The sequence below is a fragment of the Bombina bombina genome, chromosome 7 (genome assembly GCF_027579735.1).
Source record: "Bombina bombina isolate aBomBom1 chromosome 7, aBomBom1.pri, whole genome shotgun sequence".
NCBI lineage: Eukaryota > Metazoa > Chordata > Amphibia > Anura > Bombinatoridae > Bombina > Bombina bombina.
The window spans coordinates 378,932,395-378,951,339 of record NC_069505.1 but is presented as its reverse complement, the minus strand read 5'-3'; the positions used below and the strand labels follow the sequence as shown (position 1 = coordinate 378,951,339).

The 18,945-nt window shown below is 35.1% G+C and overlaps 1 protein-coding gene across 1 annotated transcript in view; it reads right to left on the bottom strand.

Annotated features, from left to right (window-relative positions):
• Positions 1 to 18,717, bottom strand: part of PPARG (peroxisome proliferator activated receptor gamma) — a 113,247-nt gene extending 94,530 nt beyond the window's left edge. The window contains exon 1 of the mRNA XM_053689013.1: positions 18,478 to 18,717. The gene's annotated coding sequence lies outside the window, so the exon portion shown is untranslated. The remainder of the gene's footprint in view (positions 1 to 18,477) is intronic.
• Positions 18,718 to 18,945: the final 228 nt, after the last annotated feature.

The window sequence follows — 18,945 nt, the reverse complement described above, 5'->3', positions numbered from 1 at the left end:
AATCAGCGAAACAAACTTGGTTAAGATCCCTTTATCATAACTGCTCTGCCTATGAGTTCACATGTTTTTGTATCGGCTTCTTGCTTTTTATAGAATCCTTTGTTTTAGTTATAAATTAACCCTGGTGTGGTTCTGACTGGGATCTGATTACTGTATGTGTTTATGGCGGCCTTGACGTATTTTTTTTACAGGATTAAACAAGCTTAGGTGGCTAAGCTGTATTATGAGGAAATACATTTTTTATAATTGTCACGTTTTGAATAAAAATAAATATACACACCAGATACAGAAATAATCATTTGTTGGCATATTAAAGGGACAGTCTACTCCATAATTGTTATTGTTTAAAAAGATATATAGTCCCTTTATTACCCATCCCTCAGTTTTGCACAGCCAACATGTTTATATTAATTTACTTTTTACCTCTGTGATTACCTTGTATCTAAGCTTCTGCACACTGCCCCTTATCTCAATTCTTTTGACAGATTTGCATTTTAGCCAATCAGTGCTGACTCATAAAAACTCCACAGTAGTAAACACAATGTAATCTAAATGACACACATGAACTAGCGCTGTCTAGCTGTGAAAAACTGTCAAAATACACTGAGATAAGATGCAGCCTTCAATGGCTTAGCAATTAGCATATGAGCCTACCTAGGTGTAGCTTTCAACAAAGCAAATTTGATTATAAAAGTAAATTGGAAAGTTGTTTAAAAGTGCAGGTCCTTTCTGAATCATGAAATTTTAATTTTGACTAGACTGTCCCTTTAATGTTAATTATATAACTCTGCTTGCACACAGTACATATATTTTATTATTACTATTATAACTATTACTATTATTTCATTATTGTTTTATAACCCCTTGCAGTCACCTGTTATGTTCATAGATAAAAAAAAAAGTTGCATACATTCAAAGTCATATCTGCCCAAAAGCAAATATGCTCAGACTACAAACCCCACAGTGCACTGGGTGCAAACCAGCAGCAGCTAAACTATTCTGCAAAAACGTTACAAATGGGCACTTCCAGACAGATTTTAGGAATGACAATTTAAACATACATTTTATTTTAAATAAATAAATACATTTTAAATAAAGTAAAGATTTTTAAAAGTTTCATTCCTAAAAATCCATGTGTAACCGCTCCTTTGTAACGGTCTGTGCCAATTCCATTTTTTTTTAGAATTAAGGCTGTGACACACTGCAAGCAATGCGGCGCGAGGCGATGCAGCTGCTTCGCACCGCGTCGCATCGCTTCTAAAGTTCAATTATTTCATCTCTGAGCACTCAGCTACGCGACCTGACGCAGCAGAGTGCTCAGAGATGAAAAGGCAGGACACACTGAGCGCACACAGCTGCATGTACACGCTGCGCACCGCTCCGCTTGCAGTGTGTCACAGCCTGCCTGCAAGACACACGAATGTGCTCAAAAAGATTAGAGCAAGCTAAGATAAATTCCTCTTATGGCTTGTAAACTAACTGTATGTGCAACAAGGTTAACAATTGAGCATTTTAACTACTCAGGAATGAGATGTACATAATGCTTACTATATACAGGTACATTTATATACATATACATTTATAAACATATATATATATATACCTGTATGTATGTATGTATATATTTATATATATACATACATACACACACACCTCAGTATGTTGACACATTTTTTTTGACTAGCAGGAAGAATCATATTCGGAAAAACAGGAATAAGGAACATAACAGATCAATTAACGGGCGCATGAAAGATAATAAAACATGAATTAATGAAATAAGAAATATCTGGATAAATAGATAGACAGGTAGATAGACAGATAGAGAGATAGACAGACAGATAGATAGACAGACAGACAGATCGATGATAGACAAACAGAAAGAGAGACACAGACAGACAGACAGATAGATAGTTATAACCATATATATCAGCGTTCTACAAAAAAAGTTTACCAGCCGGGTGGAATTACGAAGTACCCACAGCACAAATTAATTGCATAATTTAAAATAAATTGATGATTTGAGAAACAAACACTGAAAACATTTAATATTAGCTAATTTTATCTTCATGTTGGTTTAAATTTTAGCTGCTTGGTCAGTAAAATCAGCCGGGTGGTGCACCCACTAAATAGGCCCCTGGGGAAAACACTGTCTTCCACTGCACCCCCTAAATACCGTACCCACCCTCCCCCTCCTCGATCCCTTGCCCAGCACATTTTATTCCACCCTCCCTCTCCCTCCTTCCCATAGCTTTCCAGTAGTAGCTATGCAAATGTGGCGCGTGCACATGCCCCCGCGTCCCCCCAGCCACGATCGTGGCCGTAACTGTTACTTCAGTGGAAGAGGAGCCGGATGTGAACATCGATGGGCCGGCCACCCGCCTCCCTGCTGCTGCAAACCACCCACCCACCAACAATCGGCACCATCGATGGCCGATGCAGAGAGGGCCACAGAGTGGCTCTCTCTGCATCGGTGGGGTAAAAAGGGTATTGCATTGATACCTCAATATCGAGGCATCACTGCAATACTCTGGAAGCATCTGGAAGCGGTCAGGATTACTTCCAGAGCTTCAAACCCCAGGGGACATGCTAGGCACGTCCTTGGTCGTTAAAGGTAGTTTTTTGTAGGACGTAGCTGGCACATCCTCAGTCGTTAAGGGGTTAATCATTTCACATTAAGAGAACAGAAAAGTCATAATTAGATATTCATGATTTAGACAGTGCATACAATTTGAAACATATTTTTAATTTACTTCTATTATTTAATTTGCTTCCTTCTCTTGTTATCCTTTGCTAAAAGGTTTATCTAGGAAAGCCCAGGAGCAGCAAAGAACCTAGGTTCTAGCTGCTGATTGGTGGCTGCATATATATACCGATTGTTTTATACCAAATTATACCAAGAGAATGAAGCAAATTTGATAATTGTGTGTTCTACCTAAATCATGAAAGAAAAAAATTGGGTTTCATGTCCCTTTAACCTTTCATATTTAATTACACATATCTGCAATATATTAATAAAAGTTCTTAAGTAATCAAATGGAAAGGAAATTACATTGTTAACCCTTTAAGGATACAGCTTTCTGTTTGCTCAATTGTTTTATGACGGAAAAATTCCGTCATATGTCCTTAAGAGGTTAATATGACGCCGTTGATCTAATTGTTAACTTCCTAGACAAGGTATACTCCAAAACTAAAAAAAAGGAAGGATATTTGTTCAAAATGACAAGCTGATTTCACAACATATTTTACAGTTTTGATGGCTAAAGAGAAATACTTATACACAAAGTAACACCCATAGTTTAAATATTTAGGGACGCATCATAACATACAAAAAGTATATGTTTGTTTTTTTTGTGTATATTGTAAATGTACTTGTTAAGGAAGTAAAAATTTAAATGTTCATGATTCAGATAAAGCATTACATTTTTAACACACTTTCCGATCTGATTCTATTGTCGAATTTACCTTTTTCCCCTGGTATCTTTATTTAAAAGCATATACAGGTATGCTCAAAAGCAGCAGTGAACTACTGACAGCTAGAAAGTGATTGGTTACCACAAACATGCCTCTTGTGATTGGATCAAGAGATATATTCAGCTAGTTCCCTGTAGTACATTTCTGCTATTACATATTACAGCATTTTGGATTTGTACTTGCATGTCCCTTTAAATGTAAAGAATGTAACATGACATTTTTTAGATGCAGGAAAATTACTTAATTATAATCTCCCTTTAATCTAAGAAATTTGTTAGAACTATTGGTAGGGATGTATTTCTGTATAGGCTTTGTCTTGGGTGGTAAACCTGGGAGGAGCTGTAGAAACCAACGTATTGCTGATTTTTGTCTTCATATTTTTGAAAATTATCTTTCCTGCCTAGGGTTGCTAGGTGACCAGTATTTAACTGGACAGTACAGTATTTTACTGGACACTTAAAAGTTCCCGTTTTTTAAAGTTCTATAGTTTTAGCTAAATGCAAGGGTGTATTATGGTCTAGGCCAACAAGGCCAGTGCCTAGGGCAGCAAATTTGGGAGGGGCAACACATCTGTCCTATCCTCTCTCTAAAAGCCAGCATACAGTACAGTGAGCGATAAAGTGCAGGCTTTTACAGAGAAGACAAGGCACGTGCGTTGATTAAGGTTGCTCTTCACAGGCAGTGCTCCTCTAAACCGTTGCTTCATTTAGAGCCACCAGCATTTTTGCAGTGGAAGCGTTTTTGGTGAGAAACTTGACCAGGGATATGCTTACAAGGTGAGGCTGAAGGAGAAGACCTTGTGCCGATATGCTGCCTCCCATTATCAGCTGTGGTGGGACGGCGAGCACAGTGCTTATTGCAGGTCTTAGTAACTAACAGACTGGATGCGTCTGTGCACTGCTTAGATCAGCTTGTGATGTCAGATTTTTGAGTGTCTAGGGCAGCACAAAACATAAATATGCCACTGGCTAAATGTAAAAGACCTCCTATGCCTCAATGCAATACAAATATGGAGCAGAAAGAAGTGAGTGGTGGGGAAGTGGGTCAAATCACTATTGTTTACGTTATTGGCAACCAAATAAGTAAAATGATTTATTTGCATGTTACTGGCATCTAAGGGGTAAAATGACTGCTCAGTTGTGAAACAAATACACATAGGTGGATCAAGAGTTGTCCTAACATAATATGCCCAGCCACCAAGAGACTGGCCGGTATTTTTCTCTGCAAATTAGCGTCTATAGTCTTTTTCCTTCACAAATATTTTAGTTAAATATATTTTTATGCAAAACGTTGCCTTACATGTTTTTTTTGGACACGGTAGTAGTAGGTTCATGCAGTGTTTTCCTAAGGACAGCTAAAATTGAAGCCATTAATAAAGGGATATGAAACCCAACATTTTTATTTTATGATTCCGATAGAGCATGCAATTTGAAACAATTTTCTCCTTTACTTCTATTATCATTTTTTCTTAGTTCTCTTGGTATCTTTTGTTGAAAAGCAGGGACGTAAGCTTAGCTGCCGGCCCATTTCTGAGCACTAAATGGCAGCCGTTTTGCAAGAATGTTGATGCCGGCCCATTTTAAGTTCAGCACCGTGGATAGTGCTTGGTTATTGGTGGCTACATTTATCCATCAATCAGCAAGCTCTACCCAGGTGCTGAACCAAAAATGGGCCAGCTCCTAAGCTTTGCATTCCTGCTTTTCAAATAAAGATAGCAAGAGAATGAAGACAACTTGATAATAGGAGTAATTTAGAAAGTTGATTAAAATTGTATGCTCAATCTGAATAATTGAAGAAAAAATGTGGGTTTAGTATCCCTTTAAGTAACATTTATAAATAACATAAACTGTTATAATATTGCTAAGCATTACACTGACCCCCCCCCCCCCCCGGCTATTTCATAATGCCACCCAGCTGGCTAAATTTTCTCTGGAGAGCATTAATATGTATCAATGCCTCTCTGGAAAGTGAAAAAATGTGACATACAAAGAAACTAACAGATATAAATTTGTACTTGCTGTAACAACTCATATTGTACCACTTCCAATAATACATAGCTTCCACTTACATGGAAATTTCTAGTTAAGGTTGAACTAAACATTAATTATTTTGTACCTTCCCTCCCCTGGGTGTTTATTGTAAAACTTTTTAAGCCTGTAAAAATCAGAGACCACTTCAGGTAGAACAGGAGTAATGCAGGAGAATGGGCTCACAGCAAGGAATGCATCGTGTTAAGACCTGTATATCTGTGATTTGCACATTTATAAATTCTTTCACAAGGAGGTAATTAAAATACAAATTTGTTAAATAATTGAATTATAAAGTACATTAATAATATGTGCTTCTAAAATCCTGCTCATTATGGTATATTATCATTACAGTATACCAGATTTCACACTTTCCCCAGATTGGTGGCTAAAATAGATTATTAATTATATTACAATTATCGCACTAGACCTAAAACTGATATACAGGTTATGTATGTAGATTAAAGTGATTGCAAAGTTTAAGAAATTAGTGCCCGGCACCTAAAAATAATATTAAAAACAGGGGCACTTTAATTCATTAAACTTCACAATAATGCTTCTTTTTTAAAATACTTACCTTTGTGTTATGGAAAACATACTGCCGTTTTTCCACCCGCATCTCCTACTGTACTGAGCATATCGATGACGAATCCGGCTTCCTCCAAACGTTGCATGCCCCCTTTGGCTTCCAGCTTGTGGGGCACGCAATGATTGGAGGAAGCCGGATTCATCATCAATCTGCTAACTACAGTAGAAGATGAGGGCGGAGGAACAGCAGTATGTTTGCCATAACGCAAAGGTAAGTATTTTAAAAAAGAAGCATTGTAACATTTAATGAATTAAAGTGCCTCTGTTTTTAAAATTATTTTAGATAGTGGGCACTAATTCATTAAACTTTACAATCACTTTAATCTACATACATAACCTGTATATCAGTTTTAGGTCAAGTGGAATAATTGTAATATAATTAATAACAATCTATTTTGGCTGAAAGTAACACAGTTTTAGTGACCTTAATATTACTAAAATACTTTAAAATATTAAGTAAATTTGGTTAATAACTTTTATTAAATAAAGGGAAAGAAAGGTCAAAAATGAAATTTGGTTAATAATTTTTATTTAATAAAGGGAAAGAAAGATAAAAAAATGAAATGTGCATGAGAGCATTTCAATATTAAATAGAGACAGTTTTGCAATATACTTCTATAAGCAAAAATGCTTCTAGTAAATGTAATTGTTTCAGCGGCATATGCACATATGCTACATACTAGAACATCTGGATTCAAACACCGTGTATAACATCAGTGAAGAATTAAATTGTGTCATACAAACCACAGCTGACTCTCTAAAAAAGGTGTGGTGTTTGAATACTGGTGATTGGGACACATAGCATATGTGTGTATGCCCCTGAAAAACAGTAATCACTTTTATTAGAAGCATTTTTGGGAATGGAAATATATTGAAAAAAATGCTTTTTATTTAAAAAATCAAATGCACCAATGAACTTTTCATTTAAAAGAAAAAAAAAGTAGTTAAAGGGATATTCCAGCCAAAATCGGAATCCACATGGACACATTTCAGTTTTGAATACAAGCATTTTTGTAATATAAATAAAACATATAGTGTATTTAAGTATGCACCGTGCACCAGCATTTTAAACACAGCATTTGCTCGCAGAGGCTAAGGTGAATGACTCAATTTGTTAATTGCTGACAAAAATGCTGGTGCACTAAGACTATCTAGCTAAGCTTCACATGCACCTGCGGAGAAAAATGTTAACACTAAAAGACTAATAACTTTAACTAGCTAATACATGTATATTACAAATATGTTTATATTCAAAGATGTAATTCATCTATGTGCTTTTCAGTTTTGACCGGAATATCCCTTCAATTTAAAGGGACAGTCAACAACAGAATGTTTGTTGTTTAAAAAGATAGATAATCCCTTTATTACCAATTCCCCAGTTTTGCATAACCACTGCAGTTTTAATAAAACACGTTTTACCTCTGTAATTACCTTGTATCTAAGCCTCAGCAAACTGCCCCCTTGTTTCTGTTCCTTTGACAGACTTGCATTTTTGCCAATCAGTGCTGGCTCCTAGGTAACTTAACGTGCGGGAGCTCAATGTTATCTATATGACCCAAATGAACTAATGCCCTCTAGTGGTGAAAAACTGTCAAATTGCATTCAGATTAGAGGTGGCCTTCAAGGTCTAAAAAATTTGCATATGAGCCTACCAAGATTTAGCTTTCAACTAAGAATACCAAGAAAACAAAGCAAAATTGATAATAAGAGTAAATTGGAAAGTTGTTTAAAATTATATGCCCTATCTGAATCATAAAAGTTTATTTTGGACTTGACTATCCCTTTAACTTTAAAGTGATTGTAAAGTTTAAAGAATTACTACCCAGTATCTAAAAATACTCTTAAAAACAGGGGCACTTTAATTTATTAAACTTTATAAACATGCTTTTTTAAAAAAAAATATTTACCTTTTTGTTAGGGTAAACAGGTCGCCAATCCTCTGCCCGTTTCTTCCGACTATATTTTGCATATCAATGAGGAATCCGGCTTCATCCAATCGTTGCGTGCCCCACAAGCTTGACGCCAATGGGGGCATGCAACGATTGGAGGAAGCCGGATTCATCATTGATCTGCAAAATACAGAAGGAGAAGAGGGCAGAGGATTGGGGGTCTGTTTACCCTAACAAGAAGGTAAATATTTTTAAAAAGTGTGTTTATAAAGTTTAATGAATTAACGTTCCCTCATTTTTCAGAGTATTTTTAGATACTGGGCTTTAATTCTTTAAACTTTACTTGATGGCAAGTTTAGGTTCTACCTCAAGCATACATAACAGTGTAGTAGTGTAGTAGTCTAGTACTTTGAAATATTGTAACATTTTGCTAATCAAAGCCAAATTAATACATTTTAATATTAGTTCTTTTTAGCATAATATTGAGCTGGGTGTTCAGTAAAATCAGCTGGGGTGGTGCACCAGCTAAAAAGGTCCTGGCGAGAACACTGCTGTATAAACTGGGGTATTTTCCGTCTGAGAAGTCAACAGTAGTAACAATGTAAAGCTTTAGAAAGAGATTCTTCATTTAGCAAGAATTTGAAAATGTTGTTTCTGACAAATATTAGAGACAGCCGCACAGATTTATTGAATCTTGTGCCCAAGAAATGAGATTCTGAAATCCAGACAAGCATTGGTTTTACCTAAAATGGAACTTTTCTATTCGAAACTGTACAACTTTATTAAAGGGACATAAAGTGCAAAATGAAAATGCTTTAATGTGTTAGAGAATGTTATTATTTCCATATTGCTTACATACAAATCTGCGTTGAAAAGGGGTTAAATATATAATTAAAATGGCCACTGGATCACGCAACTAGTGCTGCTGATTGGGTCAGCGGCAGCTTCTGCTCCAGACCAGCAGTGCTCTGTGGCTCTTTGCTATACTTTGCAGGGTCAATAGTGATAAAACTATGAGAGCATGTTATTTTTTCACTATAACAGCACTTGAAAAACCACTCCATCCTCTCTAGAATGAGTGGAACATACACACACTTTTAAGAGGTATTTTACAGCAAAACAATTAAAGGGATATGAAACCCAACAAATGTTGTTCATGGTTCAGATAGTGCATGCAATTTAAAACAACTTTCTAATTTACTTCTATTATTATTTTTTCTTCATTCTTTCTGTATCTTTTGTTGAAAAGCAGGGCTCTATGCTTAGGAGCTGGACAATTTCTGGAGCATTATATGGCAGCAGTTTTGCAATATTGTAAATCCATTTGCAAGAGGACTAGACTGCAGCACTATTTCCTGCCAAATAGTGCTCTAGATGTCTACCTAGGTACCTCTTCAACAAGGCAAGTAAACTGGAAATTTTTTAAAATTTGTCGTTCTATCTGAATCACAAAAGATACTTTTTGGGTTTCATGTCCCTTTAATGAATGTATTTTGCAGTGTGGATTTTTTTCTTTTTTTTTCTTTCTAAATTAAACATTTTAAAAGCAGAATAAATGCTGAGTCTTATGACCGCTGCTTCTTAACTACCGTTTCAGGAGAAACTGAAACTATGGGGCTCCTAAATGGAGACCCTAGACTGAATTTCAAATTAGTAGTAATTTTTGTTTTCTGGCATACTTCAAAATGACTTCCATTCTCCCTCTCCCCTGTATCATGTAACAGGCGTCAGCCAATTGAAAGAAACATACGTTTATACTGGGAACTCTTGCACATGCTCAGTAGGATCTGATGCCTCGGAAAGAGTGCATATAAAAAGATTGTGTACATTTTGATAATAGACGTAAATTGGAAAGCTGTTTTTATTTAAATGTATATTCTATCTGAATCACGAAAATGTAATACTCATTTTAGTGTCCCTTTGGCAAACATCAAATAAATAAAAAATATCTGCTCATTTCATTCCTGGTTCAAAATATTTTAATCTCCTACACTTCACTTGGGACCACTTTAGAGGATTTTCCCTTTTACCAATCAGAATGAGATATAGTTCCATAAATCTATTATACCTTTTTCACTACGTTTTTAATTTCTTGATAAAATAGTCACCTCCAAGATTAATTGTACAAGTTCTTTAAGGGTTTGCAATTTCACTTCTCTGAAACATACCTGCCCCCAATATTTTAACCCCTTTAAGTATTTATGTTACTTATTCTACCTCTTGTATGTATACTATTCAATACTATATACCATGGTATACTATATATAGATTTTAATAACTATAATTGTATTATTATTTTAATCTCATGTGCCCCAAGGCAGAACAAGCTGTGATCTGAAATGTCATTGAAGAAAATGCAGCATGTCTGCAGAAAGAACTGGACACATACATGAACTATTAGTGCTTTAACTTTAACATCAGGCTGTTCTCTTCAAACAGCGCTGTGCTCTTGCTGAACTTAAGTCTCCCTTAACACGGTGCAGCCAGAGTGAAGCGCTGTTTAAAGAGAACAGTCAAATAGGGAGCAGCACTGCAGAGCGGTAGCTCACTGATTGATGACTGTCTCAGGAATTTTTTAAACTAGCCGCCTAGCCTTTCCAGGTCTGCAAAGCTGTGGCTTCTGAAAAGCCGTTCTTGTGAGCAACGCACCTCTTAAATACTAACTTTTTACCTTATAATTATGTGATGTTAGAGCAAGAGCAAAGCAAACATTTATTAAAGAGACATTTAAAAATGCAGCAAAATGTTCTGTGCAACTAATTTGCAATGCAATTTTCAACTGTTGCAATGTATTATAAAACTTTAAAAATTGCTTTATTCTTCAGTTAATTAACACATTGCAGCTGCCTTATTTAAAATTGAATTTCATTTGAAAAAGATTGGCAGAAAATTTGTCACTAAAAAATTTAAATACAATTTTGTCCAATTTTGGGATTCTCATGTTAAAGGGACAGCCTAGGCCAAAATAAACTTTCATGATTCGGATAGAGCATGTAATTTTAAACAATTTTCCAATTTACTTTTATCACCAATTTTACTTTGTTCTCTTGGTATTCTTAGTTGAAAGCTTAACCTAGGAGGTTCATATGCTAATTTCTTAGACCTTGAAGGCCGCCTCTTTTCAGAATGCATTTTAACAGTTTTTCACCACTACAGGGCATTAGTTCATGTATTTCATATAGATAACACTGTGATCGTGCACGTGAAGTTATCTGTAAGCAGGCACTGATTGGCTAAACTGCAAGTCTATCAAAATAACTGAAATAAAGGGGCAGTTTGCAGAGGCTTAGATACAAGATAATCACAGAGGTTAAAAGTATATTATTATAACTGTGTTGGTTATGCAAAACTGGGGAATGGGTAATAAAGGGATTATCTATCTTTTAAAACAAAAACAATTCTGGTGTAGACTGTCCCTTTAACCTTTTGATTCAGATGAATTTATGTTAGAATGTCCCATAGACCCATAAAAGAGTCTATGTTGCAGCTTGCTTTATAAATAAAATGTAGAACAATACAGATAATAAATAACAAGTGTATATTTCTTTTGCATTTTACTAGAGGATAATCCTACAGGCTGAGATTTCTTTAAGCCCAGGCAAGTGGTCTGTTAATGCTACAAGATCACAACATGGATATATTACAAAGTAACAGTAAAAAAGACATTAATAATGTCACTAAACATGTTCAATACAAAATGCAATCTCTGCAAGTTACCCAGTATTAGCTTTATGTAGCCACTGAGCGCAGCATAGATAATGTTCTTAGTACAAACACTAGACTGAGTCCAATAGGTCACATTTATGCAAATATTAGCAAAGCTGAAGATTCATGCAAGCAGGTTAGAAATGAAGGGAACATATCTTCACATTATTAGCTGAGTTAAATTGGGGATATTACAAGGGTGTTTATATCAATCATTGACTCCCTAAAACCAGGAGCTGAACCTGAATTTTCCTGTCCTCCGGGGGACCTTCTGCATGTGTACAATTGATGTAACCCACCCTTAAAGGGATAATTATATTGCAATAATGACACACACTATTTTGTTAGCGCATGTAATGTTAGCACTAGCGGGCCCTTTGTGGGTGTTAAACACATAGTTAAAGTACTGTTTAGGAGCTGCAGAGTACTGCTGGTCCCAAGCAGATAAGCCACTGAGCCAATCAGCAGCAGCATTAGCATAGCATGTGCTTTCCAAGTGATACTTCAACTATGTGTTTAACTCCTTTGCACAGGTTGAACACATACACCTGCAGGGTTGCTAGAGCTAAAATTATATGCTCTAATGATATAGAGCTTGTCAGTTTTGCACTATAATGTTCTTTTAAAGACTTATGTGGTCACAATATTAAATCAGCCATTGCTTTAAAGTAATTTGTCTGTTCTATTTCTGACCAAATGTTCTATTTCTGAGAATAAAAAGATGATCACCTTAAAATGAGTTTTCTGCCTTCCATTAGGTATACTTTTCAACAAAGGAAACTAAGAGAACTTAGCAAATTAGAACAAAAAAGTAAATTGTAATGTTGTTAAATTGTATGCTCTATCTGAATCATAAAATAAAAAATGTGGGTTGCATGTCCCTTTAAGTAAAGATGTCTCAATGCTAATCCCTGAGAACATTTATCCTCAGTTTTACTCTACAAATGAGACAGATTCTCCACTGTCCTCTATGCTAATACTACTCTTTAACACTGACAGTTCATTTTAAAGGCACATTCTTAATAAAAAATGCTCTAATTTGTCAAACACCTTAGTTTTCTTATGTATTTAGTGCTCAAACAGGGGTTAAACACATAGCTAAAGCTCAGCAACAAAATGCAGCTCCTGAGCAGGACATGATTGGTTAACCAGCCAATTAGAAGCAGTATACACATGTATCCACCAATCAGCAGCACTTTTCTGTTCAAGAGCTCTAATGTGTTTAGCTACCCTTTAATGGAGGTTAAACACATATTTGCCACTAATAAGAGCATTAGAATGTGCCTTTAACACCTTTGCTTAAAATGTAATATAAGGGTCACAAAAGGTGCTGAAAAAAACTATGGAAACACCTGCATATTTAGTATCCAGATACATATTTTATTGCCCATGCATGATACATGTATAGAAATATATAATCAGCTTGATTTAAATACTTATGGGCCATAAGTAAAATGTCCATTACTAATGAAAACCCTATGAAGTTATTGACTTTTTTAAAGGGACATTAAACACTTTTAGATACTAATATACAATGCTAAATTGAATATATAAAAAACCCTCTGCAATATACATTCATTATTTATTTTGTCCCCTTTTCCTGTATTTCCATTCTGAAATTGTGAGCTTTTCAGTTCCTGTTAGAAATGGAAGTGCTGAACACTATTATATTCCTCACAGCCATTGGCTCCACACTCTAGTGACCTATTTATAACTGTCCCTAATTGGCCACAGCAGAGAAGGTAACTTAAGTTACAACATGGCAGCTCCCATTGTTTTATTGACATTAAGGGGTAGATTTAGCAAGAGCCGAATGGCCCTTGTTTCCACGCAAGCCTTCAGGCTCGCCAGAAACAGCAGTTATGAAGCAGCGCTCTAAAGATTTCTGCTCCATAACTTGTCCGCTGCCTCTGAGGCTGCGGTATTCAATCCGCCCGATCCTATACGATCGGGCTGATTGACACCCCCTGCTAGCAGCTGATTGGCCGCAAATCTGCAAGGGGCAACATTGCACAAGCAGTTCACAAGAACTGCTTGTGCAATGATAAATGCTACATTGCATCATGTCCGCTCGCACTTTCATAAATCGGCCCCTAAAACTTTCCACTTATTTTGTCAATGTTTAAACAGCTAATGAAACTTTTAAAAATACATCTACATGTTGTGCTCAGAGTAATCCTTTCTTTGAATGCATCATTCTATCTAGCATTTATTTAATGTTTAATGTCCCTTTAAGACATATAACGTTTGTTCAGTACAGTTACTAAGTCATGTAAAAGAATGACTGACAGACAAAACCAGCCTAGTCTATTACTTTATATATTGCCTATTAAAAGGACATCAACACGGCTTTTGTTTAACAAAAAAATATAATAAAAAAACTGCACTTTGTACCACACTCCCTAAAGAGGCCAGAAAGCAAAATCTGTAACCTGCAAATACTGCAAATCAATAGCTGCTCTAGACAATTTGCAACAGTTTGAAAACCTAGGTTACAGATTTTGCTTTTTGGCTATTAAAATACTGAGGGGGAAAAACATTACAAAAGTGATTTTTTTTTTGCCTGTACAGATTATAGAACCATAATGGTAAAAAAAGAGGCTATAATTGATTAGAGCATGTGATTTTAAGACTATTGACAGCACTAGTTACACAGCTGATTTGTGCTACTAGCGCTGCTGATTAGATCAGTGGCGCTTTCCGCTCGGGAGTGGCAGTACTCTGCGGGTCCTGAGGGGTACTTCTCTCGTTTGTTTAACCCCTTTGTGAGGGTTAAAAAAAATAGTAGAGCAGGGTTGCAAGATTTAAAATTACTTGCTCTATCGAATTTTGAGCATGTAATTTTTTTACTATTAGGATTCTTTAAAGGGACATGAACCTAACTTGTTTTTTCATGATTCATCAGTAGAGCATTTAGCAACCATTTACATGAAACCATTGTTTAATTATTTCATGATATAGACAGAGCATCTGATTTTTAAAAAACTTTGCAATTTACTTCTATGATCTAATTTGCTTAATTCTCTTGGTATACTTTGTTGAAAAGCATATCTAGATAGGGTCAGGAGCAACAATGCCAAAGCATTACTGGGAGTTAGGTGCTAATTGCTGACTTTACATAAATGCCTCTTGTCACTGGCTCACCAGATGTGTTCAGCTAGCTCCCAGTACTGCATTGCTGCTCCATCAACAAAGGATGGAAGTAATTTGTAAAGTTGTTTAAAATCACATACTCTATCTATATCATGAAAGAAAAAAAAACATGGTTTCATGTCCCTTTAATGTATTTATGTGAACCAGAGAATTATTAAAATAGTGGCGGTTTCTGCTCCAGACCGGCAGTACTCTGCAGGTCCTGAGGGGTACTTCTCTTGTGTATTCAACCCCTTTGTAAAGTTGTTTAAAATCACATGCTCTATTCATACTATGGAAGAATAAAAACATGGTTTCATGTCCCTTTAAGTTAATTATGTGAACATTAGGAATTATTAAAAAAAGATTTTAAACAAATGTATAAATATTGACCAGGTTCTATGTCATATACCTACCAGCAGATATACATGTAAAATGTGACTGATATGGTAATGTGTTTATTGCTGATAGTTATGGGCATCTGAAGGGGGGCAAGAAGGGGCAACTGCCCCCCCCAACCACATGGATTCCTACCCCTCAGATTTTAAGTGCAAACGCAATATTACGCTAGTGCTGACAGGTTGGAAGGCTGTCTAATTTGGGCCAAATGCTCCTCTCCGGCTGCTCTTAAAGAGGGTCACTTCTAATTGGTTCCTGTTTTTTTCCCCTGGCAGCTCCTTTTCATACATGCTGTAGCTGAAAAGTATTTTGAATTGTTTTCCCCCATAAAGTTAATATTTCACAAATATACATTATGAATATAACACTATACTTTTTCACATAAATTGGATGTCCATAACTTGTGAGATTCTCTACTGATATTTATGGCAACTTGTCAAGTGCTATAGAACAGGTACACTGATCCAGATTAATCCAGATTTTAGTACTAAGACTGAGAAAGAACATTTCATTTAGTTTTTTTTTATATTTCCACTTAATCAGTATAATAAATATAAGGATTTGCTCAGTCTTCATTATATTAGCAGTCAAAAAATTACAGCTGGTATCTAAAAGAGGTGGCATTACAAATTAAAGGGACATGAAACCCACATTTTTTTTCTTTCACAATTTAGAATGAGCAGGCAATTTTAAACAATTTTCCAATTTAATTATATTATCTAATTTGCTTCATTCTCTTGATATCCTTTGTTGAAAAGCATATCTAGATAGGCTCAGTAGCTGCTGATTGGTGGCTGCACATAGATGCCTCATGTGACTGGCTCACTCTGGGCATTGCTATTTCTTCAACAAAGGATATCTGAAGAATGAAGCAAATTAAATAATAGACGTAAATTGGAAAGTTGTTTAAAATTGTATTCTTTATCTAAATCATGAAAGAAAAAAATTTGGGTTTCATGTCCCTTTAAGGCAGGGTTAGGGGTCTTTTTTAGGGTTAGGGACAGGTTTTGAGGTTAAAGGGACATTGCAGTGAAAAATGAAATGCATGTAAATGCATCTGACTCTTAAATAGAAGCAATTGTGTAATATACGTTTATTAGCAAAAAATGCATCTAGTAAAAACTATCATTGTGAAAGCATTTACTGCACATGTGAAGCATATCTAAATATGCTTCATGCACCCACATCTTAAACAGGGTGTCTGCTCACAAAGATATACTTTTGTGTGCACTTGTGTGCTTCTATTCAAAAGTGAAAAGCCCTAATGTAAATTTCAATTTTGGCTGGAATGTTCCTTTAAGAGTTGAGACTTGAAGGGACATTAAACCCAAAATGCTTCTTTCATGATTCAGATAAAACATATAATTTTAAACAATTTTCCTTTTTTTTTTTTCTAAGATCAATTTTGCTTCATTCTCTTAGTATCCTTTATTGAATGAGTAAAAAGGCAATACTGGCAGCTAGCTGTACACATTGATAAGATAAGCCAATGAAAACAGGTATATATATGTGCAACTACCCAGTAGTTTTTTTTTACTACTTCTGAGCCTACCTACAGTAGGTATTCTTTCCAAAAAAGATGCTAAGTTATGGAATCAATTACAGTAGATAACAAAAGTAAATTTTACATAAGTTTAATTTAAACTTCACTACCCCTATAAAATTATTGGCAATATTTTAAAATCAGTAATGTTGTAATGTCTAATTCAATTTCCTCATCAATATTTTTCAAGCCTACTTTTAATTTCATTATTTTTTTTACAATAAGACTCCTACAGACTTGTATCGAAGTCTAATGTGTCACATATGTAATCAAGGATTTGTTGCTTAGATCAGTAGCTATTTCTGTTCCTAGAGTACAAACTAACAGGAAGGCTATTCTCTCACAAGGTTTACACCTGCTTAATCACATAATGTGGAACTTAAACAAACAGAAACAGTGCAGTCAAGGAATGAAAACCAGTGGGACCACATGTATTCTGCATAGCAATGCACTTGACTGACCCAATGCATTTTTTTGTCTTAAATACAGTAACCTGAACACATGTACGTGACATTGTGGATATTGTTTAAATTCCAGGATTATTATCTCCCTTTACATTTTTAAATGCCACAAATGTTCTTATTCTATTGCCGGTGATATAAACTTGAAAATAAGTCACATGGTGTATGTCTGAGTATTGTTCTAAGTGTAACTACCTGGCAGGAATACATGCCAGAATTATTTATTCTTATTAAGAAAATGACACATTATGCATGAAGAGATTAAAAGCAAATCTAAAATTTCTTCTAGTTTAGGTAAATTTGTATAGCTCCAGGTAACCATAAAATGAGAAGGTATATATCCAATCTTGAAGCACGGTATCTTTCTGTCTGTCCAATTATATACAGATAGGTTTAAGCATATGTATGAATGTGTGTGTACATACATACTGTACATATATATATATAAAAAATATATATTTATATATATATATATATATATATATATATATATACACACACACACACATATATTTATATATATATATATATATATATATATATATTGAATATTATTGATGCATGCAGTTGTGTACATCTATATAAATAAAATATAATATATATAATAATATTCATTGAACAACAAAAAGCTACAAAGTTTTGTTACATTGTAGGATTTTGTACATTATGCAAAATATTAGTGAAATATAGAACATTTTGCAGCTAAATGATAAAACCCACCAAAGGGAAATAGTCTATAAAGTTAGAACTACAATGCAATGTAGAATAAAAAAAAGATTAAAACATAAAAAAGAACTAGATTCAGTTGCAGGTAAATCCAAGCTCAGATTAACAGGTATATTTCTGGACACAAGTTTATACTGCACATTACATGCTAACTTCATGAATCAGAATCACTATGCAGCATAGAAAAGCATTCTCTGCTACTCATAAAGGTAAAGACCTTTGCACCTTAGTTCAGAAAGTTTTAAGTTCTTTGGTATTATCTCACCGGAACTAATCCCATGCTGTGTGCTGAAAGGCATATATAACAATATAACAATACTTCATTATTATATCATAAAGCATAACACCGCACATCAAAATATATTAGTCACTGGTAAAGTGCTAGTACTAATAATTATTAGATACTATTGAAATAATACTAAAAACTAATAATATTAAAAAATGTAAAGCCTTATAAAATTGTATATTATAGGAAATCCCTATACACAGAGAGTAAAATACTATATGAGTCAGTGGATGATAGAATTAAAACTGACCTGGTTTGAGTTTGCTGCTGGTGTCAGATGATGGGATCTTCTATTTAATGATGCAGTAGTGTTTGCCCAAATAGTCAATCTGCCATGGGCTGGTGAGGACTCAACTCAGAGCTATTGTCCTCAGATGGCAGAGCAGATGTAATGCCACTGGTCACCAGCTATGTCACCAAGCATAAAGAACACAGCAAAGTCCTTTGCTTTCCTATACTGTGAACTACACTGCATCCCCTGATGGCTTCCTTCTAGTTCCCTCCTGTCACTAATTTACTTGAGTTTCCTCAGTGAGTATAACTCCTCCTATTTTTGTTCTTGACAAGCCTGCCTAAGCTACTCTCCTCCCAAAGCCCTTCACAGTATAACAAATTAAGGCAGCTCGCTATACTAGTTAGACTTGCAGCCAAAAAAAGATATAATTCTGCTGTCTATGTATAAACTTAAAATTATGAGTACATTTTTATTTTATAGTGA